The sequence below is a fragment of the Aedes aegypti genome, chromosome 1 (assembly GCF_002204515.2).
Source record: "Aedes aegypti strain LVP_AGWG chromosome 1, AaegL5.0 Primary Assembly, whole genome shotgun sequence".
In the NCBI taxonomy this organism is placed as follows: Eukaryota; Metazoa; Arthropoda; class Insecta; order Diptera; family Culicidae; genus Aedes; species Aedes aegypti.
In genome coordinates, this window is record NC_035107.1 from 147,109,794 (window position 1) to 147,125,730 (window position 15,937).

Genomic DNA, 15,937 nt, shown 5'->3' on the forward strand with positions numbered 1-15,937 from the left:
TTAGGCACAAGGTATTGCACATTTTGTCAAATACCTATGCTCATGTTTCGGACCATCCAATTTCACTCAATGCTGATCTAATGTGTTAAAGTTGTTGGTCTCTCTTCAATACTAGCTTTTTTATATCATGATCATAATATCTAATTATTTACCAAATTGTAAATGTTTATTCCGTTTCATTTAAATCCTTTCTGTTTATTTTCTTATTATTTTTTGTTCTACTTATTTTGTTATATTGTATTCTATAGTTTGATTCTCTAATTCAAGCTATTCCGTTCTATTTTTCCAGTTTATCTAGTTTACCCTATGTAACTCTTTTTAATATCACGCAAAACTTTTCAGTTTTTTTGTTGTAGTACTGTACTTTTTGTTTTATGATGCTGTTGTATCCCGTTTACCTTATCCTTCTGTCTGGCGTAAGGTCCTTACTGGAGCAGAGCCTGCTCCTCAGCTGAATGTTCTTATGAGCGCTTGTATTCTGTTTATCTCTTGAAAACTCGGATCAGTTCTGTTCTTTTTTGTTCTATCACAGTTGTTTCTGTTCATTTATCTATCTACTCAGTTTAAGGACAATCATGATAGGGAAAGATCGAGACAAATAACTTTTTCTTTTAGGAATACTCGTGTAAAAAACCTATAGAGCAAGAAACAAACAGACGTCAGTGTTTTGAAATTGATTTTAATAACTGAAATCCGGTCAAGTAACATCTAATGATAGGCGTATCGTCATACGGAGAGCAAAACTGAAATAAAAATCATCAAGAATACTTCAGAGAACATCGAAATTATATGTGAGGAACTGTGTGCAAATTGAAGAACCTGAAGAAATCAACGACGTAATGTAAAGACTCAACTTTATATCATTCTTCTTTTTAATCTATTTCGTTTTCCTAAGTTCTATTCTTTTCTTTTACATTTGGTGCTCTTCTTTCAGTTTTACTTGTTCTATTCTATACTATTTAATTTTGTTTTGTTCTATTTTATTAAAATCTCTTATATCGTACTATTTTCTGCTCTATTAAGTTTATTCTGCTAAATTATATTTGGTTATATTCTATTCTATTACTTTTCTATATTATTCTATTTTTATAAATTCATTTCTAATTTATTCAGATCAACTTTATTGGATTCTTTTTCATTTTCATTTATTTCTTTATTTCTTTTTCGATTTATTCTGCTCCAATCTATTCAACTCAAATTTGTCCTGTTATTGTCTGTTCTGATTCTATTACATTTTAATCTCTTTAAATCTATCCATTTCTGTTTTGCTTCGTTTTATTACTCTTGTGTAATGATTTCTTATTATTTCTATTCCAGATTATTTTTTATTCTTTCCATTGTTCAATAATAATTTTATTTCATTCTACGTTCCAAGTCTCCATTCTATTTTGATCCTTCAGATCATCTTTAAATCTACCCTTATTAAGCTAATGCTATCATGTTCTGTTACTTTCCATGCTGTCCTATTCTGATTCCAATTCTATTCATTTCAGTTCTCTTTATGATCTTCTCCGTAATTCTTCTTTGAATTCTTATTTTGCACAATTTTATATTTTCTGTAAATAATATTTTTTTTATCACTTGTTATTGTCAACTCTGAAGCACATTCCCTGAACTTATTAAATGGTAATAACTGTTTTGTCATAGTTCAATATATATTCAAGTTCTACGACATTTGATTGTAAGTAGATTGGAAAATAATTGCATTTGCTACAACTCAATATATAGCGCAGAAATTTGATTTGTGCTATCTGCTCAATATTCAAAAAAAAAAAAAAACAATATGGGATATAAAACTATTTTTACTTCTATTTTTTTCGATTCTGTTCGGCATCGTTTTACTTTGTTTCATTTTAAATTACTCTTCTCTCCGTTCCTTTCCATTCTGTTTTATTCAGCTCTATTCTTTCTATTCGATTGTATTTTTTGTATTCTATTCTACACTGATCTTTTCTGTTCTGTTCTTTTCTATTATTTTCTTCTTTCTGTTCTGATCTAATCTGATCAATTCTGTTTTATTTTGAGAAGAAATCTTGTCTGTTTTTATCTGTTCTATTGTAGTCTATTGCTTTCTATTCTATTCGGTCCTTTATATTCGACTCTGTTATATTCTGTTCTGTTCTATTTTATTATATTCAATTCAGTTATATTCTGTTATTTTTTGTTCTTTCATATTCATATCAATTGCGTGCAATTCTGTTTTACCATGTTCAACCTTGTTCTATTATGTTCTATTATGTTCTATTGTATTCTATACTGTTCTGTTCAGTTCTATTCTGTTCTATTTTTTTCCTCTTCCTATTCCTGTTCAATTATGCTCTATTTTGTTCTATCCTGTTTTATTCTGTTCTATTCTGCTCTAATCTGTTCTATTCTGTACTATTCTGTTCTATTCTGCTCTAATCTGTTTTATTTTGTTCTATTCTGTTCTATTCTGTTCTATTCTGTTCTATTCTGTTCTATTCTGTTCTATTCTGTTTGATTCTGTTCTATTCTGTTCTGTTCTATTCTGTTCTTTTATGTTATATTATGTTCTATTCTGTTCTATTCTGTTCTATGCTAGCTCTATTCTATTCTGTTCTATTTTATTTCATTATGTTCCACTCTGTTATACCCTGTTCTATTCTGCTCTGTTCATTTCTCTTTTATTTTATTTAATTCTATTCTGATCTATTTGATTGTATTCTAATCTATTTTGTATTAATCTGTTCTGTTCTATACTGTTCTCTTTTGTAAATGCAAAAATTGTGCCTTAAGAAATTTATAACTGTTGCTATGTTCTATTATATTTTGTTTGATCTTTGCTATGTTCTATTATATTTTGAGATCTTTGCCTGTTCTATTATTTTTTTTTTTATTCTCTTTGATTCCATACTTTTCGGTTCTACTCTAGTCCGTTACGTTTGGTGTGGTTTATTGTTTTCTATTCTACTCTCTTCTTTACTATTGTGATCTTTTTTGATCTATACTATCATACTCTGTTATGTTCTATTCTTTTCTCTTCAGCTCTGTTGTGTTTGTATTCTGTTCTATTATATTCTATTATATTCTTCTTTGTTCTATTCAGTCCTATTCTGTTCTATTCTGTTCTATTTTGTGGTATTCTGTTCTATTCTGTTCTTTTCTATTCTATTCTGTTCAATTATGCTCTGTTCTGTTCTTTTCTATTCTATTTTGTTCAATTATGTTCTTTTTTATTCTACTCTGTTCTATTACGATCTTTTTTTTCTATTCTATTCTAATATGTTCTATTTTGTTCTATTCTATTTAATTCTGTTCTATTTTGTTGTATTCTGTTCTACTTTATTCAGTTCTAAACATTTTTATTCTGATCTGTTGTATTCTGTTCTGCTCTACACTGTTCTGCAAATGTTTTTATTCTCTTTCAGAGTAAAAAAAAATCTATAATCATCTTGGCTTTATTACATTGACTAGGTAATATAATAAGTATGAATATAATGGCCCGTCATAGCGAAGTCAAAATGTAGCAAAATAGCCTGTTCTATTCTGTTCTCTTCATCTCTATTGTGTTTTTTTTTCTGTTCTCTTATATTCTATTATGTTATTTTCTATTCTATTCTGTATTTTTTCTCTTTTCTTCTCTCTTATTTTATCATATTCTTCTGTTCTTTTCGGTTCAATTCTGTTCAATTCTGTTCTATTCTGTTCTATTCTGTTCTATTCTGTTCTATTCTGTTCTATTCTGTTCTATTCTGTTCTATTCTGTTCTATTCTGTTCTATTATGTTCTGTTCTGTTGTATTATGTTCTATTCTGTTCTATTCTGTTCTATTCTGTTATATTCTGTTCTATTATGTTCTATTATGTTCTATTCTGTTCTATTCTGTTCTATTCTGTTCTATTCTGTTCTATTCTGTTCTATTCTGTACCATTCAGTTCTATTATGTTCTATTCTGTTCTATTTTGGTCTATTCCGTTCTGCCCTAATCAATTATATTCTTATCTGTTATTCTCTATTCTTTAATGTTCTATTCAGTTCTTTTTTATTCTATTCTGTATCATTGGGAAAATAGTGTTTAACGAAATTTATAGCTCTTGCTGTGTTATATTCAATTTTGTTTGAGACTATATCTGTGTGTTCTTGTTCTCCTCTATTTCATTGCATTCTTTTCTATTCTATTCTGTTCTTTTCTATTTCGTTCTGTTTATTTTTATTCTAATCTTTTCTATTTTATTTTAATGTGTCTACAGTCGAAGCTTGCTATAACAACATCGCAAGGGACCGTCGTAATAGAGAAATGTCACTATAGAGAATAGTTATAACATTAAAATATTTTTCAAGGGACCGAAAAATGTCGCTATAGAGAGCTTTTGTCGCTATAAAAGTTATCGTTATAACGAGCTTCGACTGTATTATATTTTGTGTTTTCAGTTTTATTTTGTTCTCTTATGCTTTATTCAGAGCTATTCTTTTCTATTTTGTTCTCTTATGCTCTATTCTTTCTATTCTATTCTGTTATTTTCTGTTCTATTCTGTTCCATTTTTTTTCTGCCGTAAGGATGTTATTCACCGCTCATGACATTTTGCTTTAAAAAACTGAATAATATTCCGCATCAAAAGTTACCAAAACATAAAAGCATGTCAAAATGGATCACATTAAGGTGGAATTCGTTTATTTTTATTTTCTATGTTCTCCGTAAAAATAATTGCATGCTCTTTAAAGTGGTAAACATAAGTTAATCAATGAATTTATTATGGCAGATCGGAAAATACTTCTTGGTCGCTCTGGCTTCATATATTGTTTTATTATAGTACAAGGATACTAGATATTAAAAGCAAATTTATTACAACAAGTGCAATATACAAGACTTTACATTTGAGATGGACGGTAAATGGCGTCCTTGACGTGTACATTTGTCATACATGTTATTTGGTACCAAAATATTTTTTTCGCATTTCAAGTTTTATACTACAACAACAAATGTTTTATCTCGCGTCTAACTCAAAAAATGATTAAAAATGTAAACAAAGGATTTTTGACAGAATTAAATATTTTGGAATGCTGCTTAATTAGTGGTGAATGGCGTCCTTACGGTACTCTGTTTTATTACGTACTACTTTGAATTGTGGTATTTTTTTCTACTTTGTTCCATTCTGTTTTATCCTGCTCTACTCTGCTCTATTATATTATATTCTGTTCTATTCTGCTGAATTCTGTTCTATTATGTTCTACCTGTTCTATTAATGTTTTTATTCTGTTCTATTAAATTCTATTCTGTTCTATACTGACCGATTATATTGTATTCTTTCTCTATTCTGTTGTATGATATTATATTCTTTCTCTTCTATTCTATTCTGTTCTTTTCTGTACTATTCTGTTCTATTCTATTCCATTCTGTTCTTTCTATTTCATTCTGTTCAATTTTATTCTTTTTCAATCAATTCGGTAATTTTCCTATTCTGTTATATGCTGTTTTATTATAATCTTTTCTAAAATATTTAATGTGTCTATTATATTTTGGTAGTATTCAGTTTAATTTTGGTTCTCTTATGCTTTATTCTGTTCTAATTCTTTTCTGTTTAGTTCTCTTAGGGCTCATTCACAAATTTTATAACGCTAAAGGTGGGTGTCTTCATGATGTTACGGCTCATACGAAATTGTAGGGTTTTATTCTGTTCTATTAAATTCTATTCTGTTCTATTCTAAACGATTATGTTGTATTCTTCTCTATTCTATTGTATTATATTATATTATTTTAATTTCTATCCTATTCTGTTATTTTCTGTCCTTTTCTGTTCTTTTCTGTTCCATTCTGTTCTATTATGTTCTGCTATGTTCTCTTCTGATCTTTGATGCTGTATTCTGTTCTATTATATTCCATTCTGTTATATTATTACCAGGATCTCTTATGCTCTTTTATGTTCTTTTATGTTGTATTCTGTTCTATTCTCTTCTATTATATAATATTCTATTTTTCTCTATTCTGTTCCATTCAGTTTTATTCCATTCTTTCCTGTTCTAAACTGTTCTATTCTAATCTATTAGGTTCTATTTCGTTCTCTTATGTTCTATTCTTTACCTTTCTATTCTATTCTTTTCTATTATGCTCTATTCTCATCTATTTTGTTCTGTTCTTTCCTATTATATTCTATTCTGGTCTATTTTTCTCTATTCTGTTCTATTTTGTTTCATTCTGATCTATTCTGATCTTTTCCGTTCGATTCTGTTGTATTCTATTCTGTTTTGTTCTAAACTCTCTTGCTTTTTATTCTATTGAATTCTAATTGAATATTTTGCCATTCCTGAAGAGACTCCTGATCATTTATCTACATTTTCCAATGCCAACGATTGATACACATGGATGTGATTTCAAGTATGGATCGTCGTTGTAACAGAACAACAGCAAGCTTTTTATTGCATGCAGTAGAGAACTTTGCCTATCCTGACTATGTTTCACCTTTTCCTATGTTCAGTTACTTTTAATTCAACAAGTAAATTAATTTTGTTTCACAACAGTTTCTTCAATACCGTTTTATTCTGTTTCTTTCTATTCTTTTCCGTTCTTCTTTTTTTATTATGTTCTATTATGTTTTCATCTCTATTCCATTTTCGTCTATTACATTTCTATCTTCTATCTTGTATTGCGTTTATTATTTTAAATTTTATTCTGTTAATTTCTATTCTACTGTACTTTTCAAGCCAGTGCTCTTCTGTTCTGTTCTATTATGTTTCATTATGTATTATTCTTTTGTATTACGGTCTATTCTGTTCCGTTATACTTAACTCTAAACTGGTTTATTCTATTCGGTTCTATTATGTTCTATGTAATACCATTCTGTGCTGACACTGTATTTTTCAGTATACTCTATCCTTCTATGCTCTTTACTAGCCCCTTAATTTAAATTAATTTTATTATTGTCTGTATTCTTCAGTTTTCTACTATGTTCTGTTCTTTTTTTTACTATTGTGTTCTATCACATAAAACTGTTCTCATGCTGCTAACAATTGCTCTATTTTTTCCTCTGATTTATAAATATGTTCTTTTGTTTTTCTTCTATTTTCTACTTTTTTTCCAATTCTATTACTCGTGTCATTTTTATTTTCTTTTTAATGATTTAACACGAGCGGAAAAAAACCTTATAAATTCGATTCTATTGTATTCATATTCCTTCTAACTTAAAAACGCATAACAGCTTTCCTCAAACCTACTCTATTCTTGTTGTTATACTCATTCCTACTTTTCATACCCTGTTCTGCTGCATTCTATCCAACTCAATTTATTCTATTCTAATCTTTTCCATTAGCGTAACTTGAACTCAAATCTAGAGGGGGCTTGACCCTGCTGATCGAAAAAATCCCTTAAGTAAAGCGTATGCTTTGCATGAGAGTAAAAATTTTCTAGGGGGGGCTCGAACTTTTCTAGGGGGGTCTAAGCCCCCCCTAGCCCCCCCGTTTTTACGCCAATGATCTTTTCTCTTTTATTCCACTCTACCATATTCTATTATATTCTTAACTATCTTATCTTATTATATTGTTTGTATTTTAACTTGCATTATTCTATTCTATTCTTCTCTCCTCTGTTCTATTTGTTCCTATTATTTATTTTTTTTCAAATCCTTTCTTATCTCATCTCTAGCCATCTATTATACATTTATCCTATTCTATTCTTACTTGGTAAATTTATAATCAAGTATATTTTATTCCAAATAAAAAAAATCTTAAAACAAATTGTAATTCTGAAAACATGCATTATTTCCTATTTCTTTTTAATGTTTTTTTTATTTTTCCACTATTTTCTATTCATTGCTATACGTTTTCACTGTATTTGATTTGTTATCCTTCTCCTCCTAAAAGCAAACTCAAATAAAAAAAATCCTACTTTCTCCTTCTATTTCTGGTATTATATTCTTTTCTATCATTCTCGCTCCATTGCATGAGAATCTATTCTTGTTTACTAATTTTTTCAAAAATAAAACAGACGGTTCTATCCTGTTAGGCCGAATGTCGTTATGCCAAAAACCATTAGACCGAATGCCGTTTGGTCAAAAAGGTTGTTAGCCCCGAAAAGTCATTAGACCGAAAATAGTTGATAGTTCTAATGGGTCGTAAGGCCGAATGGGTTGTTAGATGCTTGGTCAAGGTTATCTGCATCTACACTGTAGGCATCAACACAATATCCGCTATGAAATTCAGCTATTAAGAACAGCCTTTGTTTAAAAAGGATAGAACTGTTCACTTTAAATAGTCAAATGTTATATTGGCCTACCGGCATTCGACCTAATGGTTTTCGGCGTAACGACCTGCTTTACTGTATAACTTTAATAAAGTTCACTTCTTAAATTGAACTCCAGCTAGAATGTCGCTTTGCTAAATTCTACTCATTCTTTCTGTATACAAAACTTAAAGCGATAGTTTCTAGTTTTACTTTGTACCACGATTTTTACCGACCCTTTCCTATACTTTCTAATTGATTATATCCCGCTAGAATGAGTCTGTTAGGTTTTTTTCTGATTTGTTCTACTATACTCTGACCTAAATATCTAGCATTCACTAAATTCTTCTAACTTTATATTACTTAATGCCGTATGCTTCACTATGCTTCACTATATTTCACTCAAACCGAAATTAGGGTACTCTGATATATTTAATTCTACTCTATTCTTATGTATCTCTGCATGAGTTACTATATCATATCTTTTTCTATATTGTTCCATTCTATTCTACTTTAAATTACTTAATTTAGTCATATGCTACTCTATTACTCTCTGTCTCGCTTTATCTTATTATATTCTTTAATTCTCATATTCCTATAGTATTTTATTTCTTTCTTCTTCATTTCATTCTATTCTATTTTTCTCGATTTTATTTTACTGTAATCTATACTATATCTTCTCTATCGTTTTATTCCCTTTTCAACTCTATTTTAAATCATTCAAGTTCTACATAATTGTCTGCATTAATTTGGTTACGTTCAACTATTGTCCTAGGCTTAAAATTTTATTGTTGTTTATTTTATCAAAACAATTGCTCTGTTATGCGTTGTCTAATTCTTCTAGTAAGTATTTTCCAGTTAATTTTGAAAAGTATTCATGAAATTGACATTAAGTTTTTTTTACTTGTGGTTTATTCTTGATCTGTCATTATTTTCAAGTTATTGTCTCTTTTCTTTTGAAACAATTTCTACTGGCACTCAATATACATTTATCAACTTCTGCTTCAATTTATCTTCTCTGTTTAATACTCCATTGTTAGTTTGTTTTTGTTTCCATATCGAATCTATTTCTTCGACACGTTCACATGGAATTACTAACCGTATAGCATCAGCCATCTTCCAACCACTCCCTCTTTCTGAACATCCGATTTCGTAGTACTTTCACCGTCGCTTTTACCCTATGCTGATTCTCACGACGATCTCATTTCAATTTTACCATATTCTAAAGCCTCTCAGTTTATTCCTATTGTTCCCAGCTGTGATAGATCTTAACTATTATTAACTTGCTGTGATTGGCCTTCTACTGCGTTGAATCATACCGATAGATTCGTTCAAAGTAATATTGATTCGAGAGTTATTTTTATACGTAGACGTCCTACCCGATAGTCCTATAGCACGAATTCAAAATATATAATTTCATAAAAACAATCAACGACATTTTATTTTATTTATAATATCACCGATGTCCTTTCATAATACATGAAGCTCAACTCAACTTTTCCTCACTCGATGTTAACCTTTAAGATTCTTAGTTAACACTGAATCCAACACCAAATTTTCAATCAATTTTGAGCCCCAAAACTGTGGTGCAACAATATTTGAAAATCTCAGTGCGCATCGTGCTGGGCATACACGAATTCTCTCTGCTCTTGGAAGTTTTTTTTGAACTAACTAAAGCAATAAAACAGTATCTATCAGTGCTAAAAAAACAGTATTTTTCAATGTTTAAATAAAAAACGGTTACAGTCAAACGAAAAATGGTACTCGCAGTACTACCAGAACTGTACTTTTTGCAATTTCTCATCGTAATAGGCTGTGTTCCATCACGTCGATCTGTCATGAAACGGCCAGCTTTCCTGCACTGAAGTATGCAGTGCGGCAATAGTCATTACGCATCTGAAACCAGTGCTGTAATGATTCATTACGCAACGCTTTCTCATTACGCAACTGTTTTGAGTTACGTTATGAATCATTACACAACATTCTTTCCGAAATTGTAAAATAATGGTGAATGCATTCCGATACAATTTCTGATACTCTCAAGTGATCTTCTACGAAATTGCAAAAAATGTTGTACGTATCTCGTTGCAGAGCTCGATTTTTACAGCACTCATCACAATTATTCAGGACTCGTGCTGCAAAAATCATCATTCTACGTAAACTACTATTTCAGTACTATTTTTTCTACTATTGATCCCTTTACGATTCTTGTTTGGACCCGTGCCCTCGATTTTTCGTGGGACCAGTTAGCAAAAGCTGGCGGTGGTAACACGTCTTGGACACCGTCGTAAGAAAAAACCTCTTAGAAGGCCACGTATTCATTCCTTTATTCATTAAACATGGTTGCAACAAACAAACAAACAAAAGGAAGGGTGAATCTCTGAATTCACAACTTCCTTCCAAATAAGTGGGATTTAAAATTGTCACTAAACGTGGCAAGAATGGAAAAAAGGACGTTTCTCCGGAATGCGCACTTTCTTCCAAGGGTAAAATGGATAATGTTAATAATTACATCGAAATGAGCAATCAGTTCGATAATCTAGACAAATATTCCTAGGTTCCGGGGTAAGAGCGCCCGCCGGGGTAAGACGGACCACCTACAGTTTGGCATGAAAATGGCGGTTTTCTTAAAAGTTCACCAAGCACTTTTCATGAACACAAGATTTTTGACATTACGAAACATTTAGGGTTTAATGTAAAATTTTCATAACAAATATCAAAAACAAAGTTTCTGCTCCTCAATATTGAATTTGATCTAAATTTAACAGATGTTAACTTAAGGATTTCGGAAGGAATTTTTTTGTAAAAATTTAACAAATTACTGAAAAAGAGCCATCTATTGGCTTTTCAGTTTTGAACATCGCCCTATTGTAAATATTTAGCTTTGAAAAAAGACCAGAGTTGTAAAAATTGCGCATGCGGGGTAAAACCGACCACCCCTAATTTATACCAAATCAAATGTCTAAGCCATTTTAAAAGTTGTAACTACGTTGTACATTACTATTCAAGTAAAATGAAATCAATTTTGTTAAAAATACAAGCCAAATATTTTTCAAAAATATGGATGTTTTAAGGTGATGATAAGTATATATCTAAGTTTTTTTTTTAATTTATTAACCCTAAACATAATTCAATATCCACGTTCATCAATGTAGAATTCATTAAACATTATACTTTTTAATATCACAAGGAACTCATATATTTTTTTCCGTGGGTAGGCGGTTTTACCCCGTCGCTAAAAATAATCGTGATAAGACATCACTTTTTCAAGCTTCAAGAAATAAATATTTTATTACAAATACAACACCTGTGATATTTTTTGATCATGCATAAGGCTTCAAAAAACGATATGCTGCATCGAAAAATGATTTATTGGTTCTTGATTTTGACACATGAATTAAATTGCTTAGGCGGGTGGTCTTACCCCGTCTTCCCCTAACACCAAATCGAAGCAGTCTCTAGCCCAGGCTCTTGATTCAAGTGAGGAAACAAATAGTGCCGCCTATCGCCTAAGTCAACTGAAGAGATCAAAAATGGAATAAATGATTTACTTGGATTTTCCCCAGTCCAAGTAATCATTATGGAAAAGAGAACCCAATGTGGCATTGTTCGGGAAGGGCTTTCTCAAGAATATTATTTAGTTCACTTTAACAAAGAAAATCTAGTTAATATTAAAGCTTTAGAAATAGCAAGACTTATGTTATGGCCCTCATAAATCTTATTTTTGGGATTGCCCTTCGCGTAGGCGAGTTGTCGAGGCTTGTGCCAGACAGATGAATAATATTCCGTTATGGTAACGGAGTTCGCCTAGTAGAGTAACGGACAATGCTCATTTTAAACGATCGCATGATTAAGAATCATACCTATCAGGAAGATTATTATCATGCTCATTCACAAATTATTTTTATTCCGTCGGATAGCCGTTCAAATCTTTTAATTTCGAATGTATCTACTTAAAGAAAATCCTATGCCGATATCTTTGCAGGTAATTTAAACTCCTCCCCTCATACTACGAGTAACCGTTCTAAATGTTTCAAATCAAATGGAAAAAAAACCCTGCCGCTACTGAAAACTTCTATTCAACCTCTTCATCTACCAAAAATTCTAACGGAAAATCATCAAATAATGTACCCACTTCAAGCTATATGTCTTCGTCTGAATTTATTTTTCTAACTGAACAATTGAATCAAATGTGTAACAGCCTTATTACACGGCCCAGTAGCTCGCTTTAACCTTAAGGGACACTCAGGGTTCGTTCAATTCCTTGCCGTTGAAGAGACGCGGATAAGAGGGAAAACCACAGGAATTAATGTGATGGCACGTTTATTGGGATAATAGCCCTATCGGCCATAACCATCTAATTCCCTAGCTATATCCTACCAGGTACAGAGTACTTACGTGGTGTGGGTGTGGGGCCCGTACGCTGCACTTCGGTTGGCGATTCGTCGATCAGTCCGGATTTCTGTCCTCCCTCGTGCGGCCTTTAATGGTACGTGTGTTCGGATTCCTGATCGCTTAAGGGATATATCGAAACTAGAGGTCGGTCTCAGGCTTTTGGCTCGGAACTCTTCCAAACGGGCTTGCACACGTCGTCGTGTTCAGTAGGGGCTCCTGGGGTAATATGCACTGCCGAGGCAAAACGCACCCTGTCAGTTTCTCTGAAATAAACGAGTTTTGAGAGAAAAACACTATGCGGATCGATGAAACGTTGCAAATTGTTGACACCCTGAGAATTTGATACATTTTGTAAAACTTAACAAGGAGATAGAGCAATAAATTCGAAAAGCACGATTCTGATGTAACTTTCCAGATCATTTCACTTGTTGTTTTGAGAGCGATGAATTGAGAATTTTCACAACCTTTTACCATAAAACAGATGATTAGAGACTGGATAAGTTGTTGATTACATGATTTGGCGAAATAACACAACGATTTCTATTTTTCAATTCATTTTCTGTTTAGCGCCGGGTTGGGGCAACATGCACTCCATCGGTTGGGGCAGAACGATCCAGTCCAAAATAAACTACAATCATGAAAGTTAGGTTATTTGAAGTCTTTACCAACGTATTTATGCACAATTATATCATCTTATACACGAAAACTATCAAAAACTCGTGTTTTTACGATAAATAAAATTACGTTTAAAACACGATGGTGCATCTTGCCTCATTGTTGTGGTGCATCATGCCCCTTTGTTTAGGTGCGTCTTGCCTCAATGTTGTGGTGCGTTCTGCCCCAAAAAGCGGTGCCTCGTGCCCCACATAAATCCTAATTCACGCAAAAGTAGTGTTTGAAAAAAGTTAAATTTCCCAACAATCTAAATTAATTATGATGAAAATTCTCTCAACACCATGTAGGGTGTGTTGTATATGTGATTGTAGCCTTTACTTCCCATTTGTATTCTGTATACCCGATGTCTATAATAAACTAGTCTATACTGTGCAAGCAAACTGTCTACACGTTTTCTTTAGACGATCCGTAATAGATCACAACATGGCGCAGCCGGTAATAAAGTGATGAAAATCAAAAAGCATCCATCGGCTCCGGATAAACCGAACCTACGAATTTCGCTTAAGCGAAAAAAGTGGCCGCCCAGGAGTAATTTGGCAAAATTTACGGCTGAACAGATTGAACGAATAGCTACATTGCGGCCAATTGGAAGACCCCGCGGAACAGTCAGTTCGCAACAGTACATCGGAGAGACATTCAGGATGGATAGCTTCAAGCGACCGGATACATTGGAGTTATCAGGAAATGTGGCGGAGCATTGGAAAAAGTTTAAGCAGCAGTTGGAATTTTTCATGATAGCTATTGGATATGACACGAAGGCTGATAAAGTGAAAGTTGCGACTCTTCTGAACCTGATTGGTGATGATGCTGTTGAAGTGTATAATACGTTCGTTTTTGATGATGAAGAAGGTCGTACGTATGCAAAAGTGGTGGAAAAATTTGATGCATACTGCAATCCACGGAACAACGAGATATATTCACGCTGGAAGTTCTATTCCCGTTGTCAGGCAGAAAATGAACCGTTTGAACATTTTCTGACCGATCTCCGCACTTTGGTGAAAGACTGTTGTACTCTGGAGGAAGACAAAATGATACGGGATCGCATTATCTTTGGCTGCCATAGTACTGAACTGAGGGACAAGCTTATCACCAAGGACTGCACGAAAGACGTCACATTGAATGCAGCGATCGAGGCGGCGAGGCTGGACGAGGTAAAGAGGAAACAACTAAGGCTTATCAACCGTGGGTCCTCGAGCAACGTAAGGGTGGAAGCGGTTGATAGAAGTGCGGTACCACCTAATGTGATGCCCAACCGTTCTATACAGAGTGGAAGCCGTGACAATAGAAGCATCAAACAATGTGAGTATTGCCTAACAAGCCATGCTAAAGGGAGATGTCCCGCATATGGACAGCAGTGTAGGAGATGCCAGAAAATGCACCACTACCAGCGAGCTTGCCGAAGTAGACCAGTGCTGAACCAAGAAATTCGCGTGGAGAGCTCCGACGGTTCAACGAGAGCGAGAGATTGGGGTGATGCTGATGAGTGCAATGACGTCATCGTTAGTTCAGTGGTACGAGAAATGCCGCCACTCAGTTTGGTAAATATTAAAAAAGAGAGGTGGTATGCCGATGTGAAGGTAGAAAATACTGTGCTGAGGTTTAAGCTAGATACTGGATCGGACGTAAATTTTATTCCGTGTGATGTTTTTAACAAAATGTGTTTGAACGTTAAATCTAAGCCCATAATAACTTTTCGTGCATATGGAGGTGTAGTTTATAAACCCAAAGCTATTGTTGAGTTGAAGGTATGTCACAACGAACTTGAACTAATTGACGAATTTTGGGTTACAGATGTAAGCACACAACCGATACTAGGGCTCACAACATGCGTTCGGCTAGGACTATTGAAGCGTTGTTCTCCTAATATTGACTCAGTTCACTGTGAAAGCACCCATGATCTTGTAGAAAAACATCGAGACGTTTTTGAAGGAGTAGGTAAATTTAGTGAAAAGTGTCATCTTTCTCTAAAATCTGATGCTATTCCAGTGCAACATCCTCCCCGCCGTATTGCGCTAGCGTTAAAAGAAAAGCTAAAAAGGAAGCTACAGGAGATGGAAAAGTCGAGTATCATTAGTCGAGTAGATACACCAACGGGGTGGGTTCATCATGTCACTGTCGTCGAGAAACCTAATGGAGATATTAGGGTGTGCCTGGACCCTGCTGAATTGAATGCTGCGTTGAGGAGGGATTTTTATCAAATTCCTACCCTGGAGGATTTGGCTTCAGCGTTAAGTGGCGCGGAGTACTACACCGTGTTGGACCTTAAAGATGGCTTTTATCATATGGAACTCGATGATGCTTCTAGTGACATTTGCAGTTTCAGTACACCGTTCGGTATTTTCAAGTTCCTGCGACTACCATTTGGGCTAAATGTATCTGCCGAAATGTTTCAAAAATGGAATGAACACTTTTTCGGAGATCTCGAGGGCGTCATCATTTATATCGATGACATATTGATTTATGGGCGAACCCGAGAAGAACACGACCGTCGGTTAAGTGCCGTTTTACGTCGAGCTGCAGAAATCAACGCCAAATTCAACCCGAAGAAGATTCAACTGCGAGTGCGAAGAGTGAAATATATGGGCCACCTGTTTTCGGCGAAAGGAATGGAACCGGATCCAGAACGTACGAAAGCGATCATCGAAATGGATATGCCAAACAATACGAAAGCATTGCAACGATTTTTGGGAACA